General features: G+C 38.0%; 1 long non-coding RNA gene across 1 annotated transcript in view; it reads left to right on the top strand.

Annotated features, from left to right (window-relative positions):
• LOC140609416 (uncharacterized) overlaps nt 1-15,226 on the top strand; it is a 68,591-nt gene extending 53,365 nt beyond the window's left edge. Inside the window, exon 3 of the long non-coding RNA XR_012011248.1 lies at nt 15,091-15,226. This is a non-coding gene — a long non-coding RNA (uncharacterized lncRNA). The remainder of the gene's footprint in view (nt 1-15,090) is intronic.
• Nucleotides 15,227-15,736: the final 510 nt, after the last annotated feature.

Below are 15,736 nucleotides of genomic sequence, written 5' to 3'. Positions count from 1 at the left end.
CCACCCTGAGATCATGACCTGAGTGAAATCAAGAGTTGATGTTTAATGGACTGAGCCACCCAGGCACCCCCAGTTCTTAGTAGTTTTATAACATTGTATCTTTTTTCTGTGTTCTCATGAGTATTTCAATAGGAACTCAGCAGCCCTTGTTGGAAGTCATTATTTCAAACTGTAGAATTTCTTTATTTTTTGCTGTATATTTCATTAAAGCAACTGGTAGTAGAAAATCATCTAAGATTTTGGCAATAGATTGTTGGTTTTTCCTTGTAAAGATGAAATTTGGGTACTGTTCCATATTTTTTCAAATACTTGAAATATTTTGTGAAAATTGGGCAACGAAATGTCTGGTGACTTCTTAAATTCTGACTTTTACTTTGGATTTTTTATGAACACAAAATAAGCCAACTCAGCTTTCCATATTTTTTCAAATTATTTGGTCATAGCAGAGAAGATATTTCTCCAATACTGTTTAGTCACACTTCTCAGGGGAGAAGTTCTCTATAGTTCTGTGTCAGTAGTAAACCAGCATAAGCTGACAGATAATGATGTGACTACCCACACGCCTGTGTCTTATTTGGGTGACGTTTCCCCAGGGCAATGCAACCACAGAACAGAATTCTCTATGTATGTGGACTGGAAGACTACATGTTATTAAACTCAGTTTGAACAGTTGACATCAAGAAATCTCAAATGTTTTGACCTGTTTTAAGTAGGTCACAAAATTGTGTCTCACCCAACTTCTCCATTCCTATTATTGTTTTTCCATCTTACTCTTCTGAAAATAATTGACTTTCATGCAACCCTTTTATCTTTTTTAAAAGCTGAAAGAGGGCCTTTATAAGCAGTGGAGTAGGCAAAAAAAAAGGAAAGAAAAAGCTTCAAAGGAAAACTGAAGCACAACTTGAAACTGTGTCACAGAGCTGGGAGCTGCTGAAACACACACACAAAAAAATGATTTCAGACTTACGGCAAGTTGCCTGAACAGAGCATGACTTCTCCAGTAACTTCTTTGGAGAGTTATAAGCAGCGATGCCCTCACTGAATCACAGCTTCCAACCCCAGTTGAGGAGGCGTCTCTCCTTTCGATCAGTGCTAACGGGGGTTGACAACAAGCTGGCTAGCTTTTGACTCATTCCACTAAGGTTGTCCTGTTTGTGTATCTGTACTCCTGTCAGGGCCCTGTTCCTTTTTCTAGAATAATAAAACAAAGGAAGGGGAAAAGAGAATATATCAAGGTGTTTGATGGAAGAAACCATTCAGTGCTATTCTCTTCTCTTTCCTCAACTCGGACCCAGTCCAAGTCACAACCACAATATTTAGATGTGAAATGTCATTGATAATGTGAAAAAATATGCCGTAATCATATGAACAGCACACTCAGTAGAGTTCTCTCATGTTTGCAGGGCATGATCTTTATCTATTCATAAGCAACAGATTACTGAATGCTTTAGACAACAACCACCTGAATATGCCTCACTGTTTTGTAAGGTATGAATATGGGCACAGCTCCTGGGTGGCTTTCCTGTTTCATGCCCTAGCAATGCCCCAGTGGTAGTATCTGGCTGGCGGTTAGATGGATCTGGATGGTTCAGGATGGCTTCACTCCTCTGTCTGGCACGTGGGGGAGGAAAGACTGAAGGCTGAGCTCAGAACCCCTCTTCCATATAATTTTAGGGCCTCCCCAGATGGTCTTCCCACCTAAGTAGTTGGACATTTGGACATCTTTTATGGTAACTCAGGCTCCAAGAGGCTAAGATGGAAGTTGCTACATGTTTTAGAGTGTGAGCACAGACCTCTATTGATCAAAGCAGTTTTGAGCCAGCCCAGATTCAAAGGAAATAAGAATAGACTCCAACTTTCCCTGAAAAAGAAAATTAAAGAATGTGTGGCATTCTTTTATACACCTCAGGACGTGATACGTATTCGGTGCTTAATACCAACATATGGAATATTTCATGTCCTTCACTTCACTTCCATCTGTGCATTCGGCTCAATTCAGCACTGGGCAGACAAGAATTCAGGTTTTCTTATTTGTTTTCCTGACTATAATCGAATACAATTATGCGACAGAAAGACCGAGGGAGGGAGGGAGGTGGGCAAGGAAGGAGACAAGAAGGGGAAAGCTGAAAGCAGGGTTGGGGTGGGGGAGATGAAAGATATAGAAGATGAAAAAAAGGTGGAGGAAAAAAAACGGCTCTCCTACTTAATTTCTTCAACTCAGACCCAAATTAATTGTGTCCTACCAAGTATCCCTCAATACAAAATAAGCTTTATTTCTGTGCTGGCTATCCCTAAGTAAAATGTTTTAAGCTGTTATGACTACTAGAAGGGAAGGATTGTTTCTTTTGTTTGCTTATTCCATGGCTTTTTCAGTATCTGACACAATATGGTAGGAACTGTGTATATAATAAAACCAGGTCACATGAAAGAAAATATGACCGAATCTAAACATGCAACCAGATTGAGATATAATGAATGGATCACATGTACCGGCTTTATTGTTACATTAAATGCACCAATGTACATCACCTTTGTAGATATGATCTAAGTAAAGCAAAATTATTGAAATAATTAGATATTTGGAAATGGCCATAAGGTCCGTTTCCACATCTTTTTTTTTTTTTTTAAGACTTTATCTATTTATTCATGAGAGACAGACAGAGACAGAGACACAGGCAGAGGGAGAAGCAGGCTCCATGCAGGGAGCCTGACATGGGACTAGATCCCAGGACCCCAGGGTTACACCCTGAGCTGAAGGCAGACGCTCAACCACTGAACCACCCAGGAACTTCTTTTACATTTTCCCTATAGATGATTGGAAACTTGTTTGAGGATATGTCTGAGACAAGTAAGTAAGGATTAACATATATCCAATGAACGTGACACTTATATTTTAGAATTAGGGTTTTTTCCCCCCTAAGGCACAGTGTCCTTATGCTTATTCAACACCAGGCCACCATTGCCCTATAGCATAACACTACCTATTTGTGTAGCAGAAACGTGACTTATTACCAGGCCTGTGTTTTGGGAATCTGAACTGAGAATGCCATCATGAGGAAGGAAGGCTGTTCTCAGAATCTCAAGTCATTAAAAACAAATCTATACAAATCTATATTGGAGATCTCAAGTCATCCTCAACTGAACACAAAGAATACCTTGTGAATATAGATTAAGAAACACATCTTCTCCAACGTTATATTTTTCTTTTATAATGTAGGGTGTAATGTAGATATGTAGATACATTTTTAGAACACAAATATCAAAAGTTCATGGAAATCTAAAACATGTAGCTTAACAAATACTATTATTAAGCTACATACCTAATAGAAATGATCCCTGGAAAGTAATTATCACATGACCATGATTTTGTCATTATTTTGTCAGTTTCTGGAATCAACCAAAATATGTATGTAAATTATTTTAAAAATTCATTTGGAAGTATCAGACTATAATGCTTTGATACAAACTTTATTAATTACCATAGAATTTAACTGAAGCCTCTGCTTCGTGTGTGTGTGTGTGTGTGTGTGTGTGTGTGTGTGTATACACGTGTAGTAGACATAGTAATTTCCTTGGGATGTCTGAAGCTTTATTCACATTAAGCTATGATGTGCCTTATCACTTGTTTATTTCTTTTTTTAAGATTTTATTTATTTATTCATGAGAGACACACAGGAAGAGGCAGAGACACAGGCAGAGGGAGAAACAGGTTCCCTGCAGGGAGCCCGATGGGGGACTTGATCCCAGCACCCTGGGTCATGCCCTGAGCTGAAGGCAGATGCTCAACCACCGAGCCACCCAGGTGTCCCATCTCACTTGTTTAAAATGGTTATTTAGGGGCGCCTGAGTGGCTCCATCAGTTAAGCGTTTGACTCTTGATTTCAACTCAGGTGATGATCTCAAGGTCGTGAGATCGACCCTGTATCGGGGCTCCATCCTGGGCATGGAGCCTGCTCAGGATTCTCTCTCTCCCTCTCACTTCCCTCCCGACCCCGCTCATGCTCTCTCTCTCCCCCCAAAATATGGTTATTTAAAGGAATCTGCATCATATTTCTCAAAGAAGAAGAAACAACAGAGATGATGTTTATATAGCACTATTGTTTTATTAAAACTATTCCTAGAGGCAAGAATCTCCACTATTTATTTAGAGGCTTATGATTTTTTAATATATTTTTTCTGGTTCAGAGAAAAATAATCAAGAGAAGTCAGCAACTTAACTTATGTATACATTATCCCATAAAGTTAATCTTTTACATTTTCTGGTATTTGTATACCAAAAACACTTCATATAGGAAATTTTAGGAACTGTGTGTTTGGGGCATGCTTTCCACAATTAACATGCATTTCAGTAGAAGATAAGTATCACTGTATTGAAAACTTAAACAATTTCTATTGTAGAACATTCTCAATTAAATTTTAGGATAATTTTTTTCCTCTTTAAACCCTGTAGCCAACTTACTTTAAAAATTTAAATAGATGTGGAAAAAAAATGTATGCGACGATGGCTTGATAACAAATATGGAAATTAAAATGCTCATGCAATAATAATTTCAAGATACTTAAATCATTTCTTAAAATAAGTCCATGCGTATATACTTTGGACAGATAATGTAGCACATACTACGTGTCAGGTGCTAGGCTGCAGGCTGGAAATTTAATAATTAATGCATATGCTCTGAACACAGTTAAGAAGATTTTCTGTGAGAAAAGACATATCCAGCTTGACTCAAGGCATATTCTTTGGTGACATGAATATTTTAAATATTATTCTTTAACTCTAAAACATGGTCAGAATTTTTGCAGGTTAAGTCAAGAATCCAAAAAAGTTTAAAATTCATTATTTCTCTCAAAGTCAGAAAGGAGTGTAATCACTTAATCAAACACCTCATATAATCTACTAATTGTTCTACATTGTCCTTGACCAATAAAAATTCATTCAAGAGACAACCTGTTTCATTGTTTTCAGGTGCCTGTAGAGTACAGTATTTACTTAAAATAAACCCCAAACTGCTGGTTGTCACTCACAGGTGCTTGTGGGAGGGGGGAAAGCAGGATATAGGCAGTTTTACTGTCTAAATCTTAATTCTTGAGACACCTGGGTGGCTCGGGGATTGCACCTGCCTTTGGCCCAGGGTGTGATCCTGGAGTCCCGGGATCGAGTCCCACATCAGGTTCCCTACAGGGGGTCTGCTTCTCCCTCTGCCTGTGTCTCTGCCTCTCTCTCTGGGTCTCTCATGAATAAATAAATAAAATATTTTTAAAAAATTAAAAAAAATAAATCTTAACCATTCTATCTATACCACCCAATTATATACGCATTTTTTTTATGGTCCCTCTTCCCCTATTAAAATACCGTCCACAAGAATGAGGATTTTGTTTTGTTGATCATTATTTCCTAAGCAGTTAGAACTCTTTCCCAATGAAAGATGCTCCATGAATATTGGATGAATAAACAGACACAGTATAATAGTCACAAAGTCGAGAGGGCAGATGCTATCGATGAGCCAGCACGTCTGCCTTGGGCCATCTGAGGCCACCGGCAGCTAGAGGCGGTTTGCAGCATTTCTTAACCAGAAGCCCTGGTCCGTCTCCCTTCTCTGCCTGAGAGCTTCTCCACCACTAAGGGAGCTTGCTCCCCACCATCAGATGCAATTCTGCAGCTTATCACCCTTGTGAGCAACGCTCCCCCTGGGGCAGGATGAGGGTTAACAGGAGAGTGCGAGGGTCAACCTGCTTCCAGTAGGTAAGAGGGTCCTGGGTGAGTTTCACGGTGATGCTCGGAGGGCCCTACACCCAGGCAGGATGGAGCCGTCGTCGCTCTTAGGAGCAACTTCCTCATGAATATGTTCACTGTGGGCTCTTCTCTGTCCCACTCTCCTCTCTCTCCGCCTGGGCTTCTCAGGACTACACTGTGGAGAACCCAAACTATGGACACTTAAAAGTCATTAATGAGCAAGTGGGTAATGATTAAACTTTTTTATTCTGTTATTTGTCTGGATCAAGGGAAAAAACAACTAATTCAAGAGTCATTAAAATTATGCATCAAACAACTCAGTCAATACTTACAAAGTACTAATAGGTTTCAAGCAGGTTTTGTCCAGGAGGGTGTATTCATCCTTATGCTTTATGCCAGTGCCTACATCCCTGCCGCTCCTAGGTACGTTTCTAGGTTTAAACTGTAGAAAAGAACTCATCTTAAATAAAGCACAGAGAATCTTATTTCATGTTTAACAGTTATTTTTCCTGGAACTTCAAAAATTACATTTCTTTTTTTTTAATTTATTCATTTATTTGATAGAATGAGCACAAGCAGGGGACAGGCGGGGGGCGGGGGTGAAGTAGAAGCTGGTGCCCTGAGAAACACGGAGCCCGACGTGGAACTCGATCTCAGGACCCTGGGATTATGACACGAGCAGAAAACGTTCAACAGACTGAGCCACCCAAGTGCCCTAGATTTCAAGAGAAGCAGTTAAAATACAGAAGAGTGACTTTTTTTTGTGTATATTATCAGTAAGAATCTTTAGGCTTTGTGTATAATCCTTCCAAATGTCATCTTGAAGATTGTTTGTTTTCTAGTGAATCTTTCAAGTACATTCCATCTTTGAAACATCTCTTTTTGAAAAGAAGATCTTTAAACACAAAGTTGAAAAGAAATTTGCGATAACTAATTTTACCTTTAGGTGAGGAACCTCAAAACTGATATGTTTTTATTGCTATATCACTTAGCAATAGTACTTTTTGATGTTTGGCATATTGATCTTGTGTGATTTAGCAAAATCACATAAAATGGGATCCATCCTTTTCGTTACCAAAAACATACCACTCGCTAACCTATGTGAAGACAAAGTGAAAAAGAAGAGAGACTCTTTCGTTGATGAGAAGGTTGTATCTCAGCACCTCTCTGGGTATGTGCCACGTAAGTAGGTCGCATTAAAATTGCTCCACCTTGTTGCTAAATCAGATGACCATAATGAGTTCTTTGGTGTTTATATAAGTCTCATAATCACAGCGTTTGGAAAAAAAAAAAAAACAGGCAAATTTATTTCACTTTTATGTAATAGTTCTAAATTAATCGTCAGCCTTCACAAAACAATTCTGTTCTACGTGGATATTTGGCAGCTTGGATACCTCCAGCGTCATGAAACCACATCCCGTACAGCATTTTCATTGTCTCAACGCTGAATCAGCTTGGTCCCTAGCAGCTCTGTCAGTGGAGAGGATACGGCCACAATCCTGGGGACTCAACATGAGAGTGGAAAACATCACTTCTGCTCACACTCCATTGGTAATTTGCTTGGGTGGACGCTCCTCCCTGCGAGGGAAGAGAGAAATACGTTGTTCCCATGTTCCCAGAAGGAAGGAAAGATGGGTTTTGGAGGGCCGCTCACTATTCCCTAAGCAAACAGTCAAGGCTTTCGGTGTAATAGGTATGCCCATTACAGGTATAAAAACATTTTGTGTGATTTTAGGATTCTTGAGGTTGGTCTGAGTTTAAAAGGCGATATCTGTAATATTCACTCCCATTGTGTGTGCCTAAGAAATGGTGTCGACCGGTCTTAATGAACAAGGATTTTAGTTTCTAATGTATAAATTAAATCTAGTTTATGCCATGTTTTAATAAAATATCAATGCAAAACAATTAGTGACTTGTCATATTCAAAGAAGTTTAGTGGCAAAACGTCTCCTGTAGGCGTGTCTAACTACTTGTGCACAGATTCATTTCAAACTCGTTACAGAATCGTTCTGATTAATAACATTGCTAGATTTTTGTCAAAGCTGAAAAATAGCAATTGCCATCACTGCACACATCCTTCCTTGGTGATGAAATCCATGACACCGTGCACGTAGGCAAGGACAGCTCCTTTTCTTTTTTCGATGACCGTATGCATATGTTAGTCACGTAAAAACAAATAATCTTCAAATCCTCTGCTACTGCCGCGCCTTTGAGAGCAGAAAATATCAATAATTTCCTCTTCCAACACATCTTAACATATAGGTGGAGACATTGATTAGCCAGATGCACAACATGTCTAGAAACATTCACACTTTGAATACTTGTCACTATAATTATAATTATTTAATAATTGTCTCAGCCTTTTATTTCAGAAACATGAGTCTTTGTATTGTTCTATTGTGTAGAGATTGAAAGCTATAGATTTAAAATTGATGATTTGTATACACTACTATAGCATTAATTTTACAACATAGAGAGGCAAAATGAGCCAGCTTGATGATGGTGTCATCTAGCTTCGTGAAATAATTTTTCAAGAATACTTATTTATGAAATAAAGTAGATCTAACAGTAGCACATAAAAAATGCAGGGGTATTTATCTATTTTGTATTATTTATTCATGATACTTCTCTTTTCCTCACTCTTGCCATGGTTTAATACGGAGGGAAAAAAAAAGTCTACTTTTCCAGTGACCTTTGCCTTGACCAGGTAATTTTTTTTTCTTTCTTTCTTTCTTTCTTTCTTTCTTTCTTTCTTTCTTTCTTTCTTTCTTTCTTTCCTTCCTTCCTTCCTTCCTTCCTTCCTTCCTTCCTTCCCTCCTTCCCTCCCTCCCTCCCTCCCTCCCTCCCTCCCTCTCTCTCTCTCTCTCTCTCTCTCTTTCTTTCTTTCTTTCTTTCTTTCTTTCTTTCTTTCTTTCTTTCTTTCTTTCTTCTTTCTTCTTTTTGCCAGTGGAATACAAATAGAACAGATTTACCATTACCGAGCAGAGGTTTTTAGAGATGTTGTGTGTTTGCACTGACCACTCTGGGAACACATCCCATGTAAGATAGGCCCCTTCATCCTGGATCCCAAAGCGAGGAAACACACAGAGCAGTGTCTCACCCAGCTTGCATCCTACGTCCAGGTCCAGCAACGATAAACCCTGTAGAGCACTCAAGAGTCACTATAGACTCTCAGACGCTGAAGCAAGACCTAAATGCAAGACATTATGAACATCAGAGTTGCCAGTTGAATGTTGTGTATGATCACGACAAAACCAGACTGATGCCAAGAGTGACACCAGATGTAGAACGTTGCCAGGACAAAACCTCAACAGCGTGGCATTGGCATTAGAGACTCATAGTTCAGGCATTCGGCTGTTATTGCAGATGCAAAATATTCAGCCCATGTAAAATAGTGAACAAAATTTGGTAAAACTGTCACCTGACATAACTTTGGGGTAGAACTGTTCCTAATGAGCCCTGGAATGAGGGCACAGGAGTTCCCCAAGCTGGGGTGGTTTCTGCTAGTTCTGAGCAGAAACAGGAAGAGGCACTGGATGTTTCTGTTTACTCCTCTGAATCCTTCCTCTTCCCTGAAACCCCACGTCCCAGAGGAGAGCTGCTCCTTTAGGTTGTGTCCTAGAATGAGGAGACTTAATCCCAACACTTAGTCTGTGGCCAATCACAGCTAAATCTAGCAGAGGTCATCTCTGCAAATCACAGCATATTGCTTAGTAGAGAAGCAGCCAAAAATGAATAGACCTGTGAGTCATTAACATTTGTCGCTGTCACTCACTGGTTTCCAGGGTTATTATATGCATATGGCAGGGCAGATACAGACAACTAGATTTTCCTTTACACTGAAATATATTGTTTGTCATTAAAATATTTTGAAAATAAATGCTTTGATTTTTTCTTTTCTACAATAATATTTTAAAGTGTTCATGAAATGGTTGCATTTATAATCCATCTAAATGTTCATCCTTTTATAGTTTTGTATTATTGCTGCCCCATGTCTTAGAATCATCATATAGTCTTTTTTTTTGAAGTACTACTTTGCCTAATGTGTGTCTGGGATATCAGACTTCAGATTCTTAAAGGAAAAAATTAATTGTTGATTACAATCAGCAGTTGAGCCAATTAAAAAAATAATTTCTGCTAAAATAGTTCGTGTTTAAATTGCATGTAATATTCTCATTAAAGGAATACATCAATAATTTACCTAGAGATAATGTTTTAGCAGGCAATGTTTAAAAGAATTTAGACCAATGAATTGCATAATCATTCACAAATCAGTCATTATCTATCAAAGATTCCTTCAATAATTTGTCTAATGTTCAAATTTTAGATTTGTAGTTACAAGGTTTTTTTTTTTTTTTTTTAAGATTTTATTTATTTATTCATGATAGTCACAGAGAGAGAGAGAGGCAGAGACACAGGCAGAGGGAGAAGCAGGCTCCATGCACCGGGAGCCCAATGTGGGATTCGATCCCGGGTCTCCAGGATCGCGCCCTGGGCCAAAGGCAGGCGCCAAACCGCTGCGCCACCCAGGGATCCCCAAGGTTTTAAGGGTACTCCAATCAGCTGTATAAATCTGTAACTTTCCCAAAAAATAAAATATTGTATACTAAATTGTATGCTAATTGTATTGTATACTAAATCAGACTTTCTATGATGATTAGAAAGGTAAATTTATTTCAAAAATCAATGTGTTTGTAGCTGATATGCAGTCTTTTGATCTAAATTTCACGCTAAAATAAAAGTTGGTAATAAGGAGAAGAGAATATAATAATAGTTTTGATGCAAGCAGACCCAGTCGGAACCCAGGAGCAGGTCCCACAGGACTAGCCAATCGGGTCCTTGGCTGCGTGCAGGGCAGGAATCAAACATGAGCCAGAGGAACTGAAAAGAGGGGTTATTGTGTAGTGTAAACGACAGGCATAGCAGACAGAGTGTCTGGGCTTGGAAAGGAGAGTGAATCTTGATGTCACGTAGAGCTAGGGGGTTAAATTAGGAAAGGGTCGAGGGTACACATTCTTCCAGAAATTCAGGGTAGGTTCCAACCAAGGGCAGATGTGAAGTGAACAATAGGTGCTACTCCATAAATAATCAAAGGTAGGGGCATTGATGCCAGTGTCAGCCCAGGTTGGTTTGAAGCTAAGTCCTGGAACGTGTTTGGGATCTGGCTCTTGTTAGGTGTTATCAGGTGTTTGGGGCCTAGGGCAAAATTCAGAGAATGATTAACTTTCTTGCTTCCCCTAGAACTGGGAATGCAGCATCTTTGGCTTATTCAGAGGCAAAATGTGGAACATGAGTAAATGGGGCCTAGCAGAAAACCAGCAGAGAGGGAGCCTTTCTCAAGTAGAGTCCCATCTGCCTACCACCACCCCCAATACTAATTTCGACTCTTTCTTGTAAAATGATCCCTGAATAACTGCTGTGTCCTTTTTGAGTAACCTGATTTTCCTGAAGGTGGTTTTGTTAAGTCATCCCTACACTGAGTCAATTCAGTACCTCTTTCACTTATAAAATATATCTCAGTCTATGACTTATTGGTTGTGCAAAGTGAAGAAAAAACTCATTTTTGTCATATTTCCTCATTTAAATGTGGACAATAATATTCTCATGTAGTTACTGTGAGTAAAATATCTTAACACAAAACAGAGTATCCAGTAAATGATAAGTATATAAATGTTCGTGCATTTCCACGTCACTGAGACATCCCCACCTCCTCCCTGTGTAATCACCTATCTTGTTTCCAGAAGTCTTCTTTATTCTTAAAAATAAATTTTCTCTTCGTACTTAGCAATGCCTACGGGTAGTAGACAAAATATGTCCTTATACAAAGGAAAGCAACGTGCGTCTGTATACATAGCGGTTATAATCCTCAACATTGATGTAAGTAGCTATACTCTTAGAGAATTATACATGGATATGTACGTGCACGTGCCTGGGTGCCTTTACCTACATGTTCAGATTAGTAGAGAAGAGGGAAAACGATATACTTTGTAATAGACAATACAGCCTCTGTTGGAGTATAGATGATAAATAACAATAACGTGTGGCCTTTGAGTCATTTTGGAGGTCACCCTTCTTCTCAAATACAAATGAATCAAGTCAAATTCTTTAAAAATTTTAATTAAAAAGAAAAAAAAATTTAATTAAAAAAAAGAAATTTAAAAATTTCTTTTTAAAAATTTGATGAGCATTATTAAGACTCATGTTTCTAACAAGGGCCCATTTGTTGGGCTGTCACAATAAAAATTAACACCAGCATTTATGAGGCCCTGGCTCTTTTCTCCTGGAGGAACTATCTTGCCCATTGTTTGTCATGACCCCTGGCTCTACACGTCGAGAAACGCCTCCTGTCCATCGAGCTCTTTGGTCACGGCTTCTGTGAACGGGTATTCTGGGGCCCTCCACCCTGGGTATCGTACTCCCTCTAAAGCCTACTGCTTATGGAAGACTAATGGTCTCAGTGATTCCAAAAGTCAATGGTGTGTTTAGTTCAACCTCACGGTTTCTTTGCAAACAAGACCCCTTCACAAGTCCAAGTTCGCTAGACATTGCGTTCGTCCCTAAGGGCAGGCAGTTTTCCCCAATCAAAGGTATCAAATCTGCTTTATTTCCTGCTGCTTTGCTCCCATGTGCCCCACCTCAATTCAGGTCTCAAATTTGAGCACTCTCTCGTGGTCCCTTCCTCCCTCCCTCTCTCTCTCTCTTTCCCGCACACTGTCAAATAGAGATATTTTACCAAAACTCTGGATCTTCCATTGTTTGGAGTTAGAATCGGTGGTTTCAGCTTGGAAAGCCCTTCATCCCTTCGTCTGTGCCCGCCAGCTGGCCAGTTCGTTCAGGTATAAACCCGTCTCTTCCCACACGGGTTTTAATCCAGCCCCACAGAAGCTCACACAACCCAGCAAGGGTTCATATTCTTCCTGTTTCTAGCTTCTCCCCTGGAACAGCTGACCCAGCAAATACATGTGGTTTTTTTGGTTTTCTTTTTTCCTTCCTTGTTGCAGATGATGATTAAGTAAATCTTTTGCTGTTACAAACATGGATTACTGTTTTTAAAGTCTCCAGTATTAGTTTTCTCACTTTTTGCCATGCAGCTGTTAAGTCAATGCCACATATTTTTGGGTTTGGCTAAGACGGAGCCCTGCTTCAAAAAGTCGCTTTCTCTGTGAGCTAGGATGCTAATTTTCCATATTGTTAGGGACTATATTTAATAATGAGAAAGCAAAACTATCCATCCAGTGGTCTCCATAGACTGGTAGTTCAAAGAAGTCAAAAGGAATGTTCAAGAAACCAATTATTTAGTGATAAGTATGTAAAAACTGCAAAATATGAGAGGCAACTTGGGAAGTAATGGGAATGAAAGACAGCAAAGGTGACATCCCACTGAAAGAAGAGAGAAACAAACAAACAAAAAATATTAGCCCTTTGAAAATACCTGCATTGCACTTTATTAAATTATGAGTTGGGTATGATGCTTAAATAAGTCTTCCTCCAAAAAAAAAAAAAAAAAAAAAAAGTCTTCCTCCAGATATCAAGGAGGCAAATGAAAAAAAAAGAAAGCCTTCGAATAGAACAAGTAGATTGTTTGCTTATTACATCAACATCTTCAGAGGGTCCTGAGTTTTTAGAAAGAATAATAAATAACAAATAAGTTGTTTAGAAATGGCCAGTGGTACCATTCCCTGTGAGCCAAATAAGGACAAAAACATTAGCTCCAGAGTACTTATGCATATAGCTGGATATATAACATGGGGTTAATTAAAGGCACCTAGGGCATTATTCAAAGGTGGAGAGAGGCAAGTTTGAGGGAGGACCCCCTAAATATAAACAGAGTAGAGAAAAGGAAATTACTCTGTTAAAGAAATGAGCTTCAAGAAATTGATTTTTACTAATGATAACAAATAGAAATGTTCTCAGGAAAGCAAGTTCAAAAGGTAAATGAGTCCAGGAAATCACAAAGCCGACTTTCGGAAATCATTTCAGCTGTACTTTCTAAATGTTTATATTGAATAAGAAAAAGAATGAAAATAAACCATCCAAACTCATAGCTACATAATACTGTGAAATTTAAATCTGCTAACATGGAACGAGGGAAAGAACAATCAGGATAAAGGTAGTTCAAAGATACGCTTCTCCCAGAACACAAGGCAGAGGAACACCCTTTAAGATGTATTTTGTATTTAGGAAGAGATAACCGAAATAAAGCATCAGTGCTGCCCTTTAAGGTAAATGAAATAGATTTGATACTGGTGGAGCAATTAAAGCGTATAATCCTTTTTTTATATTTTATTTACATTTTATTTTATTTTTTTTCCCATTGCTAACAGTAATACATGCAGTATGGGAAAATGAGCTTGGATCTTACCCCTGCCGCTAGCTTTTCATTATTCTCCCAGACGCACCCACTGTTGTCTGTCCTTGGAAATGCTTTCAAAGATAGTCTCAAATTATTTGGGTATGCACATGCATTGGCGTGTAAGCAGAAACATTTATACACCAAAAGGCAGCCCACTATACACAGTAGTCCGTACACTGATGTCTTTAATAAGTGATATATCTTGAAATTTTTGTGTAAGTATGTATGCAGCTTCTATATTCTTTTTAACAGCTGCGTACGTAGGCATATTTATGCACACGTATGCAGAGTCAGACCAGAGTTAAATATCGTCACATCCTCTAATACAAACCAAGTGATACAATTGCTGTCTTACAGGGTATGTAAAAAATCTTAAATTTGGTAAATATGTCTAACTGCATTATAGTTGAACTTCAAAACATCAAAGTACAATGCATATCATCTCACTTCCTCTAAGTATGGCATCAAAAGGTGCCTCCTGAAACCAGGGACGATGGCATATCATGATTTTGAGGGTTTTTTTTTTTATTATGAGTATGACCAAACACATTTATGTGTTTGAAATCTATTTGTATTGTTTTTTTTTTTTGCCCATACTGTATACTTTTATTTTTTTTTATAATAAATTTATTTTTTATTGGTGTTCAATTTACCAACATACAGAATAACACCCAGTGCTCATCCCGTCAAGTATTGGCTTTTAATTGAATTCTCGGTTCATATCCTTTTTGTTTTTTATTGTGCTCATGGGTATATTGACCTTTCAAATGTATTTGACGGGGAACTTAGCCCTTTTTATGTGAGCCGAGTTACAGATACATTCTCATTTTTCCCCTTGTCATTTTTATATACCTTTTTCTTTATACAATTATTTTAAAAGTACATGAAGTTATTACTTTTTATAATATGTAGATATTGTGTTAGACTTATTTATTCCAATATTATAAGATTATCCCATATTTTTGGGACTTCTATGGTTTAATTTCTCATATTTAAATTCCAGATCCATTGAGAAATTTGAAATGCATAAGGTCGCAGGAGAGAATGGAACTTCGCTTCTTATGATGACAGTCCTGTTGTCCAGTGTCATTCATCAAATATTTATCTTCCCTGCTGTTATGGTACATGACATTCAAAATTGTGGGCAGTTTTGGACTTTCTACTAATTTATCAATAAAACACTTTTAAACATATTGTAATGGCAGTACTATTTTATATTGAATTTTGGTAAGCCCACGTAATTTCTCTTCTTTTTTTGGAGTTTACTTACTGGCTTGATGTGTGTGTGTGTGTGTGTGTGTGTGTGTGTGTGTGTTTCTAAGCCCCCAAATTATTTTTTTGTATTTATTGAGCCACAGTAAATTTATATATAATTTATATATAAACTTTCAGAAAAGTTTTAGGACTTACTTAAAGTCTTTAGGATATTAAGTAGTCGATCAAAAAACATGAGATTTTTTTTATCCCAGGATGCCATTTTTTGTCTTTTTCAATTTCTGTGTTTTATAGCTGAGATAATTGTAGACTTAAATGCAATTGTAAAAAGTTTTTTTTTAAACTAATGATATTATAATGTGATTTTTAAACTCTTTAGCCTATTGATATGGTACATTACATTAATTGATTTCTGAATGTTAAATCTACCTTCC

The sequence above is a fragment of the Canis lupus genome, chromosome 18 (genome assembly GCF_048164855.1).
Source record: "Canis lupus baileyi chromosome 18, mCanLup2.hap1, whole genome shotgun sequence".
NCBI lineage: Eukaryota > Metazoa > Chordata > Mammalia > Carnivora > Canidae > Canis > Canis lupus.
This window is presented reverse-complemented; position numbering and strand designations above follow the sequence as displayed.